Source organism: Neofelis nebulosa, chromosome 4, assembly GCF_028018385.1.
Source record: "Neofelis nebulosa isolate mNeoNeb1 chromosome 4, mNeoNeb1.pri, whole genome shotgun sequence".
NCBI classification, from domain to species: Eukaryota; Metazoa; Chordata; class Mammalia; order Carnivora; family Felidae; genus Neofelis; species Neofelis nebulosa.
This window is the reverse complement of record NC_080785.1, coordinates 23,810,947-23,829,680: the sequence shown is the minus strand read 5'-3', so window position 1 is coordinate 23,829,680 and position 18,734 is coordinate 23,810,947. Positions and strand designations below refer to the sequence as shown.

General features: G+C 45.9%; 1 pseudogene; it reads right to left on the bottom strand.

Moving 5' to 3' along the window:
• Positions 1 to 16,947: 16,947 nt before the first annotated feature.
• Positions 16,948 to 17,343, bottom strand: LOC131508383 (ubiquitin-like protein FUBI; annotated as a pseudogene).
• Positions 17,344 to 18,734: the final 1,391 nt, after the last annotated feature.

The following is an 18,734-nucleotide window of genomic DNA, read 5'->3' as shown; positions in this document are numbered from 1 at the left end:
GGAATTGGAAACGCTTTCTTTTGAGATAAATGATGAGCAGAAAGGCTAGTAAGCGTTGGACTAGAGGAAGCACTAATCTGATTGGCTCGGGCACGGTTGACACCTAGTGAAGGAGGCTGATGCACAGGTTCCATCACGAGGAGGGCAGTTAGTCTCTGGTTCACCTTTGATGATGTGCCCACCTGGTCAGGCCGGCCGCTGATGCCGTGTCCTCCCTCTGCGCTCCACCCATCTCTGCCTCCTGAGTTCTGCTTCCTGTAGGTTTCTGCTTTTCCCCAACTTCAGCTTGTTGGGACCCCTGTGGGTCCCGTTGTAGCTTGTGGTCTCTTACTGTGCTTCCTTCAAGCGTCGGCTTCCTACGTGCTTCATTCTCTATGTCTTACAGGACAGACCCTGATGGACCCACCTGGTCTTACAGTAGACCAGGCGCTGTCGTAGCAGCCAGTGGATGAGCTGTTTGGGGGGTCAGGGGCCTCCCACTGGTCCAACCAGCTGTGCCTGAGGGATAGGACTGGTATTATTGGTCAGGTATTACTAAACATGGACACCCAAGATGACTCTTAATGGGATGGGGGGTGGGTATTAGCGTGGTTGACAGGAGTGCTTTCTTTCCTTCTGGCTGTAATTCATCCCTTCTTAGACAAGATCCTGGAAAGAATTTGCTTCTGCGTTTTTCTTCCTCACCTTTCTGTCACACATTCTTCCTCTCACCTTTTTTTTAAACACCATTTTTGTATTTTTTAAAATCCCAAGCCTATAGAAAGGTTGAAAGAAAGTACAATGAACACACAGACCCTTTACCTAGACCAGGATTCTCAGTCTTGGCACCATTAACATTTGGGGCTGGATAACTCGTTACTGTGGGAACCTGTCCACTGCATTGTGGGATGTTCATTCCTGACCTCTCCCACTGGATGCTGGTAGCATCCCCTCAACTGAGGCAACCAAAAATATCTCAGACATCACCAAATATCCTTTGGGACACAAAATAGCTCCCAGTTGAGAACCATTGAGATTCAGGAACTAACATTTTGTCATATTTGCACATGCACACGTACTGTGTATATACATGTACCCATATGTAAATGTGCATATGTTATATACATGTATAATACAAATATATGTATATTCATGTAAACACCCATATATGTATGTATATTTTTTCTATATACATATAATCATAGTGAGCAAATGGGGCAAAATATTAATTTGTGGATCTCTATAATATGTATATTACACAAGTATATGTGTTATGTATGCATATATGTGTATTTATGCAAATGTGGCAACATGTTAAAATGTATATTCCATACACATAAATATGTATATATGCACACTTTTTTTCTGAAACATTTCTATTTTATTTATTTTTTATTTTTTTATTTTTTTAAATTTACATCCAAGTTAGTTAGCATGTAGTGCAGCAATGATTTAAGGAGTAGATTCCTTAGTGACCCTTTACCCATTTAGCCCATCCTCCCTCCCACAACCCCTCCAGTAACCCTCTGTTTGTTCTCCATATTTAAGAGTCTCTTCTGTTTTGTCCCCCTCCCTGTTTTTATATTATTTTTGTTTCCCTTCCCTTACGTTCATCTGTTTTGTATCTTAAAGTCCCCATATGAATGAAGTCATATGATATTTGTCTTTCTCTGACTGACTAATTTCACTTAGCGTAATACCCTCCAGTTCTATCCACGTAGTTGCAAATGGCAAGATTTCATTCTTTGTGATTGCCGAGTAATACTCCATTATATATATACCACATCTTCTTTATCCATTCACCCATCGATGGACATTTGGGCTCTTTCCATACTTTGGCTATTGTTGATAGTGCTGCTATAAACATGGGGGTACATGTACCCCTTTGAAACAGCATCCCTTACAGGAGTACTGATGCATAGGGGCACTTGTACCCCAATGTTTATAGCAGCACTCTCAACAATAGCCAAATTATGGAAAGAGCCTAAATGTCCATCAACTGATGAATGGATAAAGAAATTGTGGTTTATATACACAATGGAATACTACGTGGCAATGAGAAAAAATGAAATCTGGCCCTTTGTAGCAACGTGGATGGAACTGGAGAGTGTGATGCTAAGTGAAATAAGCCATACAGAGAAAGACAGATACCATATGGTTTCACTCTTAGGTGGATCCTGAGAAACGTAACAGAAACCCATGGGGGAGGGGAAGGAAAAAAAAAAAGAGAGGTTAGAGTGGGAAAGAGCCAAAGCATAAGAGACTGTTAAAAAACTGAGAACAAACTGAGGGTTGATGGGGGGTGGGAGGGAGGGCAGGGTGGGTGATGGGTATTGAGGAGGGCACCTTTTGGGATGAGCACTGGGTGTTGTATGGAAACCAATTTGACAGTAAATTTCATATATTAAAAAATAAAAAAATAATAATTAAAAAAAAAAAAAAAGAAACAGCATCCCTGTATCCCTTGGATAAATACCTAGTAGTGCAATTGCTAGGTCGTAGGGTAGAACTATTTTTAATTTTTTGAGGAGCCTCCATAGTGTTTTCTAGAGTAGCTGCACCAGTTTGCATTCCCACCAGCAGTGCAAAAGAGATCCTCTTTCTCTGCATCCTCGCCAATATCTGTCGTTGCCTGAGTTGTTCATGTTAGCCATTCTGACAGGTGTGAGGTGGTATCTTATTGTGGTTTTGATTTATATTTCCCTGATGATGAGTGATGTCGAGCATTTTTTCATGTGCCGGTTGGCCATCCGGATGTCTTCTTTGGAGAAGTGTCTATTCATGTCTTTTGCCCATTTCTTCACTGGATTATTTGTTTTTTGGGTGTTGAGTTTGATAAGTTCTTTATAGATTTTGGATACTAATCCTTTATCTGATATGTCATTTGCAAATATCTTCTCCCATTCTGTCCGTTGCCTTTTAGTTTTGCTGATTGTTTCCTTCGCTGTGCAGAAGCTTTTTATTTTGATGAGGTCCCAATAGTTCATTTTCGCTTTTGTTTCCCTTGCCTCCGGAGACGTGTTGAGTAAGAAGTTGCTGCAGCCGAGATCAAAGAGGTTTTTGCCTGCTTTCTCCTCCAGGATTTTGATGGCTTCCTGTCTTGCGTTTAGGTCTTTCATCCATTTTGAGTTTATTTTTGTGTATGGTGTGAGAAAGTGGTCCAGGTTCATTTTTCTCGCTGTCCAGTTTTCCCAGCACCACTTGCTGAAAAACCATCTTTATTCCATTGGATATTCTTTCCTGCTTTGTCAAAGATGAATTGGCCATACGTTTGTGGGTCCATTTCTGGGTTCTGGGTTCTCTATTCTGTTCCATTGATCTGAGTGTCTGTTTTTGTGCCAGAGCCATACTGTCTTGATGATTACAGCTTTGTAATACAGCTTGAAGTCCACTGAAACATTTCAAAGTAAGTTGCATACATCATTACTCTTCCTCCTAAGTACTTCAGCTCCTTGGACAAGGATGTTCCAGTATATAACCACAATGAGATTATCATGGTCAAGAAACTTACATCAATACAACATTCCTTTATAGCCTATATTCATTTTTTTTCTAACTATCCCACTAATATTCTTTATGGATTTTTGGTCAGCAATATCTCTGTCATGGTAATGTAGTTGTTGTGTCTCTGTAGTCTCTGTTAATCTGAAAAAGTTCCCCACTTTTTTTTTTTTTTTTTTTTTTGGTCTTTTATGACGTTGACATTTTTGAAAAGTCCAGACCCAGTTGTTTTTTTGGGATGTCCTCTCTTTTCAACCTACTACACTGAGACTTCTGCCTCCATTACTCCTGTAAAATTGCTTGATAAGTGCCGTTGTTCCATCAATGCTCAAATTCCATGGATTGCAAACCATACCATCATTTTATGTACCACTAAGGAAGGGGGGAAGCCCGTCACCAATTAACAATGAAATACCATCAGCTTTATGACACATTGGACACATTTATGCCCAAATATGAAAAAAAAAATGTCTTAGAACGGATAGAATGTGGTAATTGCTGAAGCCAACACCATGCTTGCATCCATTCCCCTCTTCTTGAGACTCCCTCTCTTGGCTTCTTTGATGCCGTCTCTCCTGGCTCTGACTGTGCTTTTCCATCTTTTGTGCTTCTCTCCTCCCTGCCCACCAGGTTATCCCCATGCCGCCCCACCTTGGCTGTGCCCACCTCTCTCCTTTCCACTCCCCCACCCTCCTCACCCTCGGCGATTGCACCAGGTTTGGGCACCGGCCTGTAAGCCATGAGCTTGGTGAATCAGACCTTCTCCCTGGGAGACATGAGGTGGCCTTGGAAAATCCAGGGAGAGGTCCTGCAGGCACTGGGGAATTTGGAACTAGGGCTCAGAAGAGAAATGTTGGCCAGGAGTGTAGGTTTAGATGTATCCAGTGGAAGCTCATGGTTGAAATCAAGGGCTGGTCAGTTGTGGAAATAAGAAAGTACAGAGTTAGGAGCCTTGGGGATAGTCTCCTTTCATAGAGGCAGAAGGAAGAAGAGAGACTGTCACAGATAGAATTACATTTTTTTTAATGTTTTATTTATTTTTGAGAGAGAGCAACAAGCTGGGGAGGGGCAGAGAGAGAAGGGAACAGAGGATCAAAGCAGGCTCTGCGCTCACAGTAGTAAGCCCAATGCGTGGCTTGAACTCACAAACTATGAGATTATGACCGGAGCCAAATTCGGACACTCAACCCACTGAGCCACCCAGGCACACTGGGACTGGCACAGATAGAGGAGGAGGAGGAGGAGGAGGAAGAGAAGGAGGAGGAGAAAGGTGAGGAAACCTGAAAGAAAAGGGGGTGGTCTGTGGGACTACATGCTGCAAAGGTGTCAGGGAGGGTGAGAGAATGGGAACAGGGACCGTGATCTGTTGGATGAAGGGTTCTCCTGTGTCAGTCTCCTCTGTATAATAGGGGATGAGGATGAAAGTGGAAGGGAGGAACAAGGGGGCTTCAGCTGGTGCACAAACCCAGTCCTCCTCCTGTCAGAATCCGGGTCTGCCCCCTGCCCCGCAGGCTGGAGCCATGCGTCCTTATATCCCCCTGGTGGTAGGAAGACGCAGCGCGTGTCCCTGAGTTCCTGTGAGAGCCCAGAGATGCCCCTGCTTGAAGCTGGGTCACACTGGTGGCCAGGTACTCCTGGTGGCTGGGCAGACGTGCAGGCAGAGCCACCTGCTGGTGGCTTTGGGGGCTGCATCATGTTTTGTCTTGCTGGTCAAAGCCAATTCCGGATTGATTTTCTCCTCACTTGACGTTCTGTACCACATACAAATCCCGTGTTGGCTGTTGCCCTCTAAAAATACGATATGATCATGTTACTCCTCTGCCTCAAATATTCCCATGGGGACCCACTGCTCTTGGGCTGAGACCAAACTTCCCACCGAGGTCCACCAGCGCTGGGTGGCCAGGGTGCTGCCTGCCTCCCGCCTCCCTGCACTTCTGCGCCCTGTTCTCGGCATTCCAGCCACTCCAGCTCCCTTCTGCCTCAGAGATTTTGCTCCTATTGTTTCCCCTGTGTGGGACACTATTCTCCCTGTCCCCTGGCTAGCTCCCGGCCATCCTTTAGACCCCAGCTTCCTATCTTCCAAGAGAAGTCTCCCTGACCCTGGGCCAAAGCAGGTCATGTGCTGTATGCACTCTCCAGTGCTCTGTATCTTCCATACTTTTGCAATTAAGTGGCTAATTGTTTAATGGTTATCTTCCCTGCTGGAATGTAGCTCTGTGAGAGCAGGGTTTGTCGCCTTGTTGATGACTTTCTTGTGCCCTGTCACATTGCCAGCACCCTGGCATATAAATATTTGTCGAAGGATTTTTCTAACAAGCTATTTACGCTATAGTAGCAACCCCAAAATCTCTGTGGCTTAAGACAACAAAGGTTTGTTTCCATTTTGAATTTTTTTAAAGATTTATTTACTTAAGCAATCTCTTACACCTAACATGGGGCTCAAACTCACAACCCTGAGATCAAGAGTCACACACTCTTCTGACTGAGCCAGCCAGGCATCCCAACAAAGGTTTATTTTTTTTTTTAATTTTTTAAAGTTTATTTATTTATTTTGAGAGAGAGACCACAAATGGGAAGGAACAGAGAGAAAGATTGAGAATCCCAAGCAGGCTCTGCACTGTCAGTGCACAGCCTGACGTGGGGCTCAAACTCACAAACTGTGAGATCATGACCTGAGCTGAGCCACCCAGGCACCCCTAAAGATTTATTTATTTATTTATTTATTTATTTATTTATTTATTTAAGTAATCTCTTACACCCAATGTGGGGCTCAAACTCATGACCTTGAGATCAAGAGTCACAGGCTCTTCCAACTGAGCCAGCCAGGTGCCCCAACAAAGGTTTATTTCTTATTAAAGCTTCAGCTCATGGAGCGCTGACCCAAAGGCTTATTTCTCCTTCGGGATCCATGTCCACTGAGCATGGACTGGGGTCCTGCCCCTGGTCATCCTCACTCAGGGACCCAGGCTTACAGAGCAGCCACCACTTGGAGTACTGCAGGTTGCCAGGCAGAGAGAAGGAAAGAAAGCAGTATAAATTGCACATGGATTCTTAAAGTTCCCACCTGGAAGTGACAGATCACTTCTCTCATTTTATTGGCCAAAACAAGTCACATGGCCACACCTAACTTTAAGGGAGTGGGGAAATGCGATGCCACACATGCCCCCACCCCCCACCCCCATCCCCACCCCCCCCCCGCCCCCCCGGGGGGACCAGGAATATCTGCTGAGCAGCACTAATGACCATCTGAAGCACGCATTACCTTTGTAATAAAAAAGACCCAGAAAACAAAAAGGAAACACAATAATTAAGGCTGAGAAACAAGTGGTACAGAGAGTCCGATTCAAGAAGGAATGCATCCTCAAGATGCTGCATCTGTGCTCTTGTGTTCTGTTTATTGCGCCACCCATAGAGGGGTTCACAGGTGTTAGGATACCTGAGCAAAACAGAGTTTTAAGCTTCAAAACTCTTCTTATCTCCGATCACATTTTCTTCTCCAGCTTCTTGAGAGACTATTCAAATAAGATGACTGTTCTTAAATATTTTATTTTGATCGATGTTTAAATTTATCAAAATGAAGCTCATAATCCAGCAATTACATTATTTGTATTGAGACTGCCTGCTTCCGGATTTCCTATGTAAAAAGAAAAACCTAAGATTTTGTCAATTGCAAAAAAAAAAAAAAAAAAGAAAAAAAAAAGAAATCCCCTGAGTTCAACCTTCCCATTTGTTCAAGACAGATCAACAATGAAAGAATACCATGAAGCCTGAGTTCCTGCTCTGTGCTATCTTCTTCAGTGGCCTCCCCAAGTCATGGAGCCTTAGCAATGACCCATCACCGGAACCCTGACTACAGCCTGCTGCCACTGCCCTGGGAGAGGGGCGTTGGGGGGCTGGCACTGCTGCTCTCGAAGCAGCATTCAGCCAGAGGTGGTCCCCTGGTGGATTTCACCTGGCTCTCCCCTCCTACCTCTATGGCTGCAGAAAGGTCCATCCGCTCTGCTACCTGACAGCCTTACACACTCCTAGAGACAGTTCTTTGTGGAGAGGACACCTGTTCTGCTCCAGGCCGAACACTCCAGTCCCTTCTACCACTTTTTACTTAACATAACTCATCTTGGTCACCCTATTCTGGATGCCTCCAGTGTGTCATTTCTTCTGTAGCTAGGATGGGGCATCCATATTTCACATCCCAGCAAGGCTCTGGCCTCCCGAACTCTGGACTCTTAGACCATCTTTCCGGTCCACACTGACCTGAGACTTTTGGAATAGATTCATTCCTATCGCTTCTCGGCCTTTTGGCTAAGATCAAGTGTGGAATAGATTCATTCTTCATTTAAATAGTTCAAGGCTTGGTGTGGCCATTGTGGAAAATAGTTTGGTGGTTCCTCAGAAAGTTCCTCATAGAGTTACCGTATGATCCAGCAATCCCACTAATGGTATATGCCCAAAAGAATTGAAAGCAGGGAGCCAAACAAATACTTCTACACCAATGTTCATAGCAGCATTATTCACAACAGCCAAAAGGTGGAAATAACCCGGGTGTCCATCAGCAGGTGAATGGATAAACAAAATGCGGTCTATACAGACGATGGAATATTATTCAGCCTGAAAAAAGAAGGAAATTCTGGTACATGCTACGACATGGATGAACCCTGAAAACCTTATACTAAGTGAACTAAGCCAGATACAAAAGGACAAATACCGTATGGTTCACTTATATGAGTTCTCTTAAATGTTCTCTTGAACAGTGATGAAGGTTGTACATTGTGAATGCACCTAATGCCACTAAACCGGATACTTAGAAATGGTTAAAGTGATAAATTTTTTGTTGCATATATTTTACCACAATTAGAAAACATACCACAACTATATAGTCAACTAATCTTTGACAAAGCAGGAAAGAATATCCAATGGAGAAAAGCTTGTCTCTTCGACAAATGGTATTGGGAAAACTGGACTGCTTTCTCACACCATACACAAAAATAAGTTCAAAATGTATGAAAGACCTAAATGTTAGACAGGAAACCATCAAAATCCTAGAGGAGAACACAGGCAGTAACCTCTTTGACCTTGGCTGAAGCAACTTCTTACTAGACACATCTGCGAAGGCAAAGGAAACGAAAGCAAACATGAACTGTTAGGACTTCATCAAGATAAAAAGCTTCTGCACAGTGAAGGAAACAATCAAAGCTAAAGGCAACTACGGAATGGGAGAAGGTATTCGCAAATGACATATCTGATAAAAGTTTACCATCCAAAATCTGTAAAGAACTTATCAACTCAACACCCAAAAAACAACCCACTTAAGAAATGGGCAGAAGACATGAATAGACACTTTTTCAAAGAAGACATCCAGATGGCTAACAGACATATAAAAAGATGCCCAACATCGCTCATCATCAGGGAAATACAAATCAAAACCATGATGAGATACCACCTCACACCTGTCAGAATGGCTAAAATTAACAACACAAGAAACAACAGGTCTTGGTAAGGATGTAGAGAAAGGGGAACCCTCTTGCACTGTTGGGGGGAATGCAAACTGGTGCAGCCACTCTGGAGACCAGTATGGAGGTTCCTCAAGAAACTAAAAATAGAACTACCCTACAATCCAGCTCTTGCGTATTTACCCAAAGGACACAAAAATACAGATTTGAAGGGTACATACACCCCAATGTTTATAGCAGCATTATCAACAGTAGGCAAACTATAGAGAGAGCCCAGATGTCCATTGACTGATGAATGTATAAAGAAGATGTGGCCATATATATGTAACATACACACACAATGGAATATTACTCAGTTATCAAAAAGAATGAAATCTTGCCATTTTCAATGATATGGATGGAGCTAGACTGTATGATGCTAAGCAAAATAAGTCAACCAGAGAAAGCCAAATGATTTTACTCATATGTAGAATTTAAGAAACAAAACAGATGAACATATGGAAGGGGGAAACAAACCGCAAGAGACTCTTGGTGATAGAGAACAAACCATGGGTTGACAGAGGGAGGTGGGTGGGTGATGGGCTAGATGGGTGATGGGTACTAAGGGGAGGACACTTGTCATGATGAGCACTGTTTGTAAGTGATGAATCCCTGAATTCTCATGAAACCAATATTGCACTGTATATTAATTACAATTTAAGTTTAAAAAAAACAAAAAACACAAACCCAACCAAGGCTCTTTGTTCTAGATCTCCTGTAGAAGTGGGAAGGAAGGGACAGCTTATGCAGCACAGACTTCCCACAAGAAACTTTCTGTCTGCAATGGAGCAGTGGTGGGGGGGTGGGAAGCAGATGTGATCCCCACCCCCCAGGGCTCCTCCCTTACCTGGCTCCCTCCCTCTGCACGCAGCCTTATTGTTCATCTTTTCCCTGTGACTCAGAGAAACCCGGATGCTCTTTCTGGCCTCCTGCACAACTCAACTCAAGGCCCCCAAACCACATCACTTGCCACCACCCACTGGACCACCCATCCCTTGACCCTCCACCTGCCTTCACCTACTTCCCACAGAAAACACTTCATCCCTGGCCTTGCTTGACATTCCCTGGTTCAGAGTCTGCACTTCCTACCTCCTAATTTGCACCTTGGATCTGCTACTCTGTGAACAGCCTTCCCCAGTTATATCAGCCTTGTGTTTTCTCTCCTGTTTGAGGATGTAAAATGCTTAATGATAAATGAGACAGAGAAGCCATGAGTGAAAGGTCAGGCTCATGGCAGGGTCAGCACAAGGACAGCATGCAGGAATCTGGAGGCTGGGCAGACTCAGGCCTGCCGGCTCATCAGTTTCAGGCCCCTGGCCACTGGGTGACCCTCAGACTCTGGCTTCTGGGGCACCAGTCACCATCATACTGACCGTAGTCCTATTTTACACAGATAGGTCACTGGGAGAGCTATAAAACAACAATGTCCACCCATCTGGGTCTACCCATTGGCAATGGGAGTTGAATCACCCAGTGCCATTTGGCTCATTCTCTGTCTCCAGGTGTCCTTCAGCCTGGACTTCTTTGGGAGTCTGCCCCCAGCTGTGTGCAGCCCATGGGCTTCTGTTCTATAAGACTGCTGAGCTCTATCCCCACTGTGGAAGTCACCCTGTGAGAACCTACCAAGGATAGGAGCCTTGAGAGACAGTGAAAGGAGGGCTGCACAGGATGTACGAGGAAGGAGTTACTATGGGAGCAGTGTTGGCATGAAGAATCCCTTTACCCAGCTTTGCTGTGATTGATGGATCAATTTAAAATCCTTTTCTAGTTTCAATCTCTGGCCAAAATGAAGCGGCCTATTGACTGCTCTTTCCCTCCATGACCAGTCTGACTTACACCATGCCCAGTCAGAGCTTACCAAGGTCCATCTGTCCTACCCATTGCCCCAGATCTTTGCTCCTTATCCAGATCCCTCCATTCATTGGCACTACTGGGGTCTCCCACTGTCTTCCTAGAGCCTATATATTGACCGCATCCCTTTGTGGGCTCCAAGGTGGTCAAGGAACATCAAAATGCCTTATCCAGCCCCAACACCACTGCTGGGGTCAGCCCAGCCCAGAATGGTCTTCAACTGCTATCACGTACAGGAGGCTTATGGGCAAGAACTGCTTGTTATGGACAGAATTTTGATGTCATCCCCCTCCCCATCTGAATTCATATGTTGAAGCCCTAACTCCCAGTGTGATGAGATTTGCAGATGGGGCCTTTGGGAGGTAATTAAGGTTAGATGAGGTCATGAAAGTAAGGCCCTTGTCAGAGGGGATTGGTGTCCTTATAAGAAGGGATATCAGAGAGCTCATTGTCTCCCTGCACATGCACAAAGATGACTTCACGTGAGCACATGGCAAGAAGGAGACAAAGCCAAGCCTTTTGGCTTCAGAATGAAACCTATCTTGCTGGCACCTTGACCATGGGCTTCCCAGCCTTCAGAACGAGGAGAAATAAATTGCTGTTGTTTAAGCCATTCATTTTGTTACAACAGCCCAAGCAGACTAATACACTGATCAACCTCTAGATCCAGAAGACACATTTAGGACCCCACCTTTAAAAAATTGTTATTAACATTATTATAATAGCATTAAATTAATTATTAAGGAAAAATCTGGATTCTTCCATACTAATATACCAGGTGACTTTATTTTTCGTATTTTAGAATTTATCCAAAAATCTTGACTGAATACCTCCTATGTGTTAGGCACTATCTGGGTGTTGGCAACATCGAGATGAATCAGACTTGACCCTTGTTCATTTTGGATATTTTTTCCAGTCTTTCCAGGTTCTTTGCAAACGCAGTCAATGTATCATTATATATTTACTCTTGTAATAACACAAATACACTTTATTTGTTTTTTTTACTTAATATTATAATTTTTTAAAATCTTAGTTGATACACAGTGCTGCATTAGTTTCAGGTGTACAACTTACTGATTTGACAGGTTTATACATTATACTGTGTTCACCACGAGGGTAGCTACCATCTGTCTCATTACATCACTATTACAGTACCGTTGACTGTATTCCTTGTACTGTGCCTTTTTTTCCCCATGACTTACTCATTCCATCACTGGAGGCTTGTATCTCCCTTTCCTCTTCACCCATTTTGCTCAACCCTCTCACCCCTTACATCTAGCAACCATCAGTTTGTCCTCTGAATTTATAGGACCAATTCTGCTTTTCATCTGTTTATTCATTTAGTTTTTTTTATTCCACTTATGAGTGGAATCATGGTATTTGTCTTTCTCAATCTGACTTATTTCACGTAACAACATAATACCTTCTAGGTCCATCCATGTTGTCTCAGATGTCACAATTTCATCCTTTTTTATGCCTGTATAATATTCTAGTGTGTGTGTGTGTGTGTGTGTTTCCTTATCCATTCATCTATTGATTGACACCTAGATTGCTTCCATACTTTGGCTATTGTAAATAATGCTGCAGTAAACATAGGGGTACATGTATCTTTTCAAATTAGTATTTTCATTTTCTTTGGGTAAAAAGCCACAGTGAAATTATAGATCTTATAGGATTTCTTTCTTTTTCTTTTCTTTCTTCCTCTTTCTTTCTTTCTTTCTTTCTTTCTTTCTTTCTTTCCTTTCTTTCCTTTCTTTCCTTTCTTTCTTTCTTTAGAGCATGCACACAATGTGGGAAGGAGGGACAGAGGGAAAGAGAGGATCTTCAGCAGGATCCATGCTCAGCAGAGCTCAATCCCATGACTCTGGGATCATGACCTGAATTGAAATCAATAGTCAGAGGCTCAACTGACTGAGCCACCCGGGTCCCCCCCCAAATCATATGAGATTTCTATTTTTTATTTTTTGGTGAACTTCCATACTGTTTTCCACAGTGGTTGTACCAATTTACACTCCCACCAACAGTGCATGAGGGTTCCTTTTTCTCCACATCGTCACCAACACTTGTTCTTGCTTGTCATTCTTATTTTAGCCATTCTGACTGGTGTGAGGTGATATCTCATTATATTTTTGACTTGCATTTCCCCGGTGATTAGTGATGTTGAGCATCTTTTCATGTGTCTGTTGGCCATCTTATAAACTTTTTTTTTAAAGCACTGTCATAGTCTTAGCGAAGGGCAATTTTTAGATGTTGAACTGGATGTTTGCAGAATTATAATCTTTTTAATGTGTAGTTTCATCGTCTTCATAGCTGTCTGTTAATAGCTGTGTGGTATTCTATTCAGTTGACGTACTGTAATTTACCTGAAGATCCATCATAGTGGAATGTTTATATTGCTTCCATTTTTTGCTGTTATATATAATGCTGGATGAATGCCTTTTTGTATACAGATAATTCAAAACAATGCCTTTTGTTTTGAATAATTTCCTTGCAGTAAATTCCCATGAGTGGGATTACTGGGTCAAAAATGGGGCACATTATTTTCCAGAGGACCAGGAATTGACTTGCAGGGCCACTGTAATGATTTGATCCTCACACTTGCACTTGAGCCTGGTTTGCTTCTGCTGGAGAAGGCATGGTGGAGCAGTAATGCAGGGCAGAATTCAGGGAATGACCAGTTAAAGCACGGTCTTCATGCTGTCATCTGCTGCTCACGTTTGCACAGATGTTCAAAACCCATCCAGTTGGCCTTGGATTTAGGATGTCATCGTAAACTGTAGGTTTACTTAGCTTGGAGGTCAAGTGCATGGGATGTGGAGCAAGATGTCTGTAATCAAATTCCAGCTCCACCGGGCAGTTAGGTGTGTGACTCTGGGTCGAGTTTCCTCATTTGTAAAACGAAAGCTTAAAAACAGAACTTACTTCCCAGGCTATTGCGAAGATAGAAATGAGATACGACACGTCACATGTTCAGCCCAGTGCCCAGAACCTGGGAAACACACAATACACGTTACGTAGTTACGGCAATAGGACTTATTACGGGATGTGTTTTTGAATTTTTTTTTCAACGTTTTTTATTTATTTTTGGGACAGAGAGAGACAGAGCATGAACGGGGGAGGGGCAGAGAGAGAGGGAGACACAGAATCGGAAACAGGCTCCAGGCTCCGAGCCATCAGCCCAGAGCCTGACGCGGGGCTTGAACTCACGGACCGCGAGATCGTGACCTGGCTGAAGTCGGACGCTTAACCGACTGCGCCACCCAGGCACCCCTTAAGGGATGTGTTTTTGATGCAGCCTGCTATTCAGACCGCGGGACTGGTTTCTTCCTGCCTTCAAGTTTGTTCCCACACACAAATCTTCTGAAATTAACTATTTTAAATTCTCAGCCAGCACTTCATTCTGTACATCAGAATGGAAAGCTTAAAGTCAAATCAATTAACAAAAAGGACTGTGCAGGGGCGCCTGGGTGGCTCAGTCAGTTAAGCGTCCGACTTCGGCTCAGGTCATCATCTCGCGGTTCGTGGGTTCAAGCCCCGCATCGGGCTCTGTGCTGACAGCTCGGAGCCTGGAGCCTGCTTCCGATTCTGTGTCCCCCTCTCTGCCCCTCCCCTGCTTGTGCTCTGTCTCTCTCTCTCAAAAATAAACATTAGAATTAAAAACAAAACACAAGGGACTGTGCAGAGAGTTCTGAAGAAGCATGTGTTATGTCCTTGAACTCAGAGAGCTTACATTTTTCAAACACTCAGCTTTGAAAGGGAATAAATGCATTGACCGTGGCTCCGAAACAGCAGGGAACCCCTGGTCAGTTGGCATTGCCCCGTCACTAGCGGGTCCGGCTGGGGAAGTGGAGCGAAGCATGGCTCAGGAAATGATTACAGCTTCGTGGCAGGAGTGAACGGACCTGTCTTCAAGTCTGAAGGAAGTCATGTGCTTTTAAAACTAATCTACCCACTTCAGAATGACAAGAGAGCAACTGAATCTTTTCAAAAACTACATCTTTTTTTCAAAATAAAATTCAGAAGGCCAAGTGAAACTCTTAGTGGTCCCCAGGTCTCATTCTGTGGTTAAACTGTCGGGGCTCCGTCAAGGCGGTCCGTGTGGACGTGGGCTTTGTTTTTCACAAGACACAAAGCTAAGCTCCACAAGATTCACTGTTCAGAGGCACTCCCGTTCTCATGGTAACTGATGGTCCATCAGCACCAAAATATAGAAGAGGCAGCAGGGCAGCATGAAGATGTTACTACGACAACTGGAACTTAGAGTATACATTTTGAAAGGAGTGTGGGAGGGCTTAATTTCACCTCACTTGCTTCAAGAAAGCCTGGGTAAGAGGAGTCAGGCATTTCAGAAAACAGGGATGCCCTAGAACCCGAGGTCTGGACTCACAGCCCCAGCGCCGGCCAGAAGATGGGGATAGCCGGGGGTAGCCTGCAGAGTTCGGTGAAATCACCTCGGGGGGGGGGGGGGGGAGAAAAAATCACCTCAGCAAAACGTTGCTCCATCAGAAGTCGTACAAAGATGTGGTGGTGTTGGGAGTGGACAGGGTTGAGGAATGTTCCAAGAGAAGCACTCTTGATTTTTAGCCTTCACGGAATTTGCAGATCAGAGATGACCAGGAAAAAATGGACTTGCTTTAAAAAAAAAAAAACAAAAAAACCCCGCCATTTTAAAATAAATAAGCAAAGAGTCCGTTCCAAAGAGCTTGGAATGTACAGGTACTACTTAGGAATTTGAAAAGGATAGGACACTTCTGCTTTCCTCTGAGGATGTGAATTCATTTCTCCATCTGGGCCTCAGAGAGCTGACTGAAGATGCTGTCGTGGGAAGTTGCACACCTCCCACTCCAGTCCCGGGGCTGCAGCAGGTCTGCGGACCCGGCCAAGGGGTGCCAGCCCTGGGTGTGGCACCAGAAAGAGCTCCTCACACTCTGGGGCTGGTATTTGTGTCCCAGGGCCCTGGTTGCCTGCTGCCAGCCGCTAGTGGTGACAGCCCACCCAGCCTGGCCAGCTTCCCCCGTTAATGGCGTTAATGGCCTTGGCTTCCACCTCCCTGGAGCGATTCAGCACTGCCCCAGTGTCTCCCTGTTAAACTGTCTCCCCAACACCCCCCACTTCTCTTGGTCTTGCTCTCTTTACTCAATTTACTGAGTGTGGCCCAGGCACTGCTCACATGAAGGTCTGGGCGGAGCCAGGAAATCAGCATTTTTTTTTAGCCAATTACAGAGAGATCTCTGAGGCAGGAGTCGTGCAACTCAGAGCGAGGAGCCTGATCTAGTAGAGAAGCTTCTGTCCTCACATTTCTTTAATTCTCCCAGCGATCCTCTTGGGCTCAGAAGGGTGAAGTAACTTACCCCTGGTCACACGGCGGTACTCAACTAGATCTGACTCCAAAGCCAGAGCTTGAGTCCACCCCATGTGAGTGAGAGTGGAAGGGTCCATTCCGCCAGCGGACCATCCAGGGGGGCTGTTGCCGGCACCTGGGAGCCTCCTGCTTTCACATCGCTCTTTTGTGCCCAAGCTCACTGGGTGGGGTTCATAGCAAGGTTACATACACCATCTCAAAGGCTCACTGATGCTCTGGCACATTCTGACATTCTGCTTTCTATTTTCTGTATTTTGTGATGTTTTGGCATCTCTGGGGCCTTGCAGGCCCGGAGAGGGACAGCCCCTCCCATGGTTACTTTTTAGAAATAGCAGACAACTCGCCTGTGAGCCTACCTTTGATACGCAAACCAACCAATCCGCCCCTCTCCCCCACATTTGCCTCCTTTTATCAGGTTCCTACAGTCAGGACACTATCCTACCCTAAATCGCCCCAGGGCCAGATAGCAGACAACTAGGGGCTGCCCCTGGAGCCAGAGCCCCCCGAAATTACCCCAACCAGCCCATCCTGCCTTGCTTGCCTACACACCCTGCCTTGTCCGATCCTTCCAGCAAAAGCCACAATAAAGGCTCCGGCCCATGCTGTCTCCTCATTCCTGACGCTGGTGGCTCCCAGTGAGGCTCGAGCAGCGGTGTGCCCCTCCTCTTGGGAACTGTGAGCAACAAGAGTTTTGTTTCTTGTTTTCTGTTTTTTGTTTTCCTGGACTAAGCGGCTTTGCAGGGGAAAGGCAGGATTACGATGGATTTAAGAGTTGGCTTTGGGACCCGTCTTGCCAAAGTTGGGCACAACACTGACAAAGTGCCGGTTTACTGCATCCGCCGCTTGGCTCGGCCTGTCTTCTTTATCCCCTGTTCGGCCGCGTTGGGGCTCCGCTTCTTTCTTTCCCATCACGGGCCAGGGAACCATGGCCTCCAGGGAACCTGCACGCATGCGGCCAGCTACTTCCGGGGTGCTCAGAGCCTCCTCTCCACACTGACCTAGGGCAGCCTCATCCTCTAGCAGCATGCCTGCTGGAAGCACGACTTGATCTTCTGGAGGGACACCCTCCAGCAAGGCCACGTGAGCCTTGATCTGGACACCCATCTCGTGGCCGGTCAACCCAAGGGCGTGTAGCTTCGGGGTGAGGACAAAGAGCTGCATGTCAGTGACTGAACCGTGACCACCAGCGCCGCTTCCACCCAGATGGAGTCAAGAAGGAGAGTAACAAAGTATTTTTCCTGTGGCAGTCGTCTGATCTGTTGGCCTGGATAAAAACCAAAATCCTGGGTTCATTTGCAAGAAGACATCCTCTTCTGGGCTTAGCCTCCTACCTGGCGCTCTCCCTGCCCTCCTCTTCCAGGATAGAGCCCCTCTTCTCCAGTTCCTGCCTCTTCCGCCCCTCCCCTAAAGCCCAAGGCCAGGCCCGGGACGGGATCAAGGACTGGACCTTGACCTCATTTCCTCCATTTCCCTCACTGCAACCCCTGCTGGAATCTACCAAGGCTCTGGGTTCTCAAAGTGGCAGGGCTTCTCCCTAGCTCTCCAGGCCCTAGGGGGTCAGGGCCTGCCTTCCAGCCCAGCGCCACTGGGGCAGCAGCCCCTGTCCTGCCGCCTCCTCCCCCCTGCACACTTCATTTATGCCACCTGAACCATCAGCTCAGTCTCAGTGCCTGCTGGCCTTGTCTTCCTTAGCTGACCAGGTGTAGTTTGGAAGGTCAGTAAGAGTGACGACATGATGCACAGGATACTGGCAACACTGACTGGACAGAGCACTTGACGTGGGCACCTTTTCAGCCTTTTCAATGGTGGAGTCATGGCACAGATGAATTTGGCTGGAAGAGGAGGGGCGGCGGGGGGGAGCGGGGCGGTGGGGGGGGCCGTTGGGTGGAAAAAGGGCTACGGGCCTGGCGGTGAGGCCTTGAGAGGCAGGCAGAGGGGCTCCCTCCGGAGGTCTGAGCAGGATGCAGCCAGGGGTGTGTTCTGGGATCCGAGGAGGCGGCCTGTGCTCCTGGACAGGAGGAAACGGGAGGAGGTGCTGCAGAGATGGGCACCGGAACGGGGCGGGGGTGGAAAGGAGAGGGACCTCGCAGAGTTACAGAGTGGGGAACGGATCCTTGTCATAGAGGGGGTGCTTTTGTAGACTCTCTGGAATCTCTGGTTTTAAAAGCAGCATTCACTGTGCTGAAGGGGCGGCAGGCTGCAGGTTATCTGCTCTCACGGTGCAGTTTCACCTCCTGCTGGGCTTTGTAGAACGTTCTAGGAAACCCCTGACAACACCCCTACACGGTGAGTGGTGATCCCATTCCAAAGGGTTGGACATCATGGACTTTGGAGTTGCTCCCAAATAATCACACCCTTGACTCCTTAATTTGTGAATTCCCAAAGGCCTCCTGCCTTATCAAGATTTAGTGATGGTTTGGAATGCAAACAGGAAGGTGCTATCTGAGTAGGAGGGTAGAGGCTTGACCTTGAGGGCTCTGAGGAGCCCTCCTGTGCTGTTTACAGGGACAGGGCTGACAAGTAGCCTCTGGGCACAATGGCCTCTGTGCCCT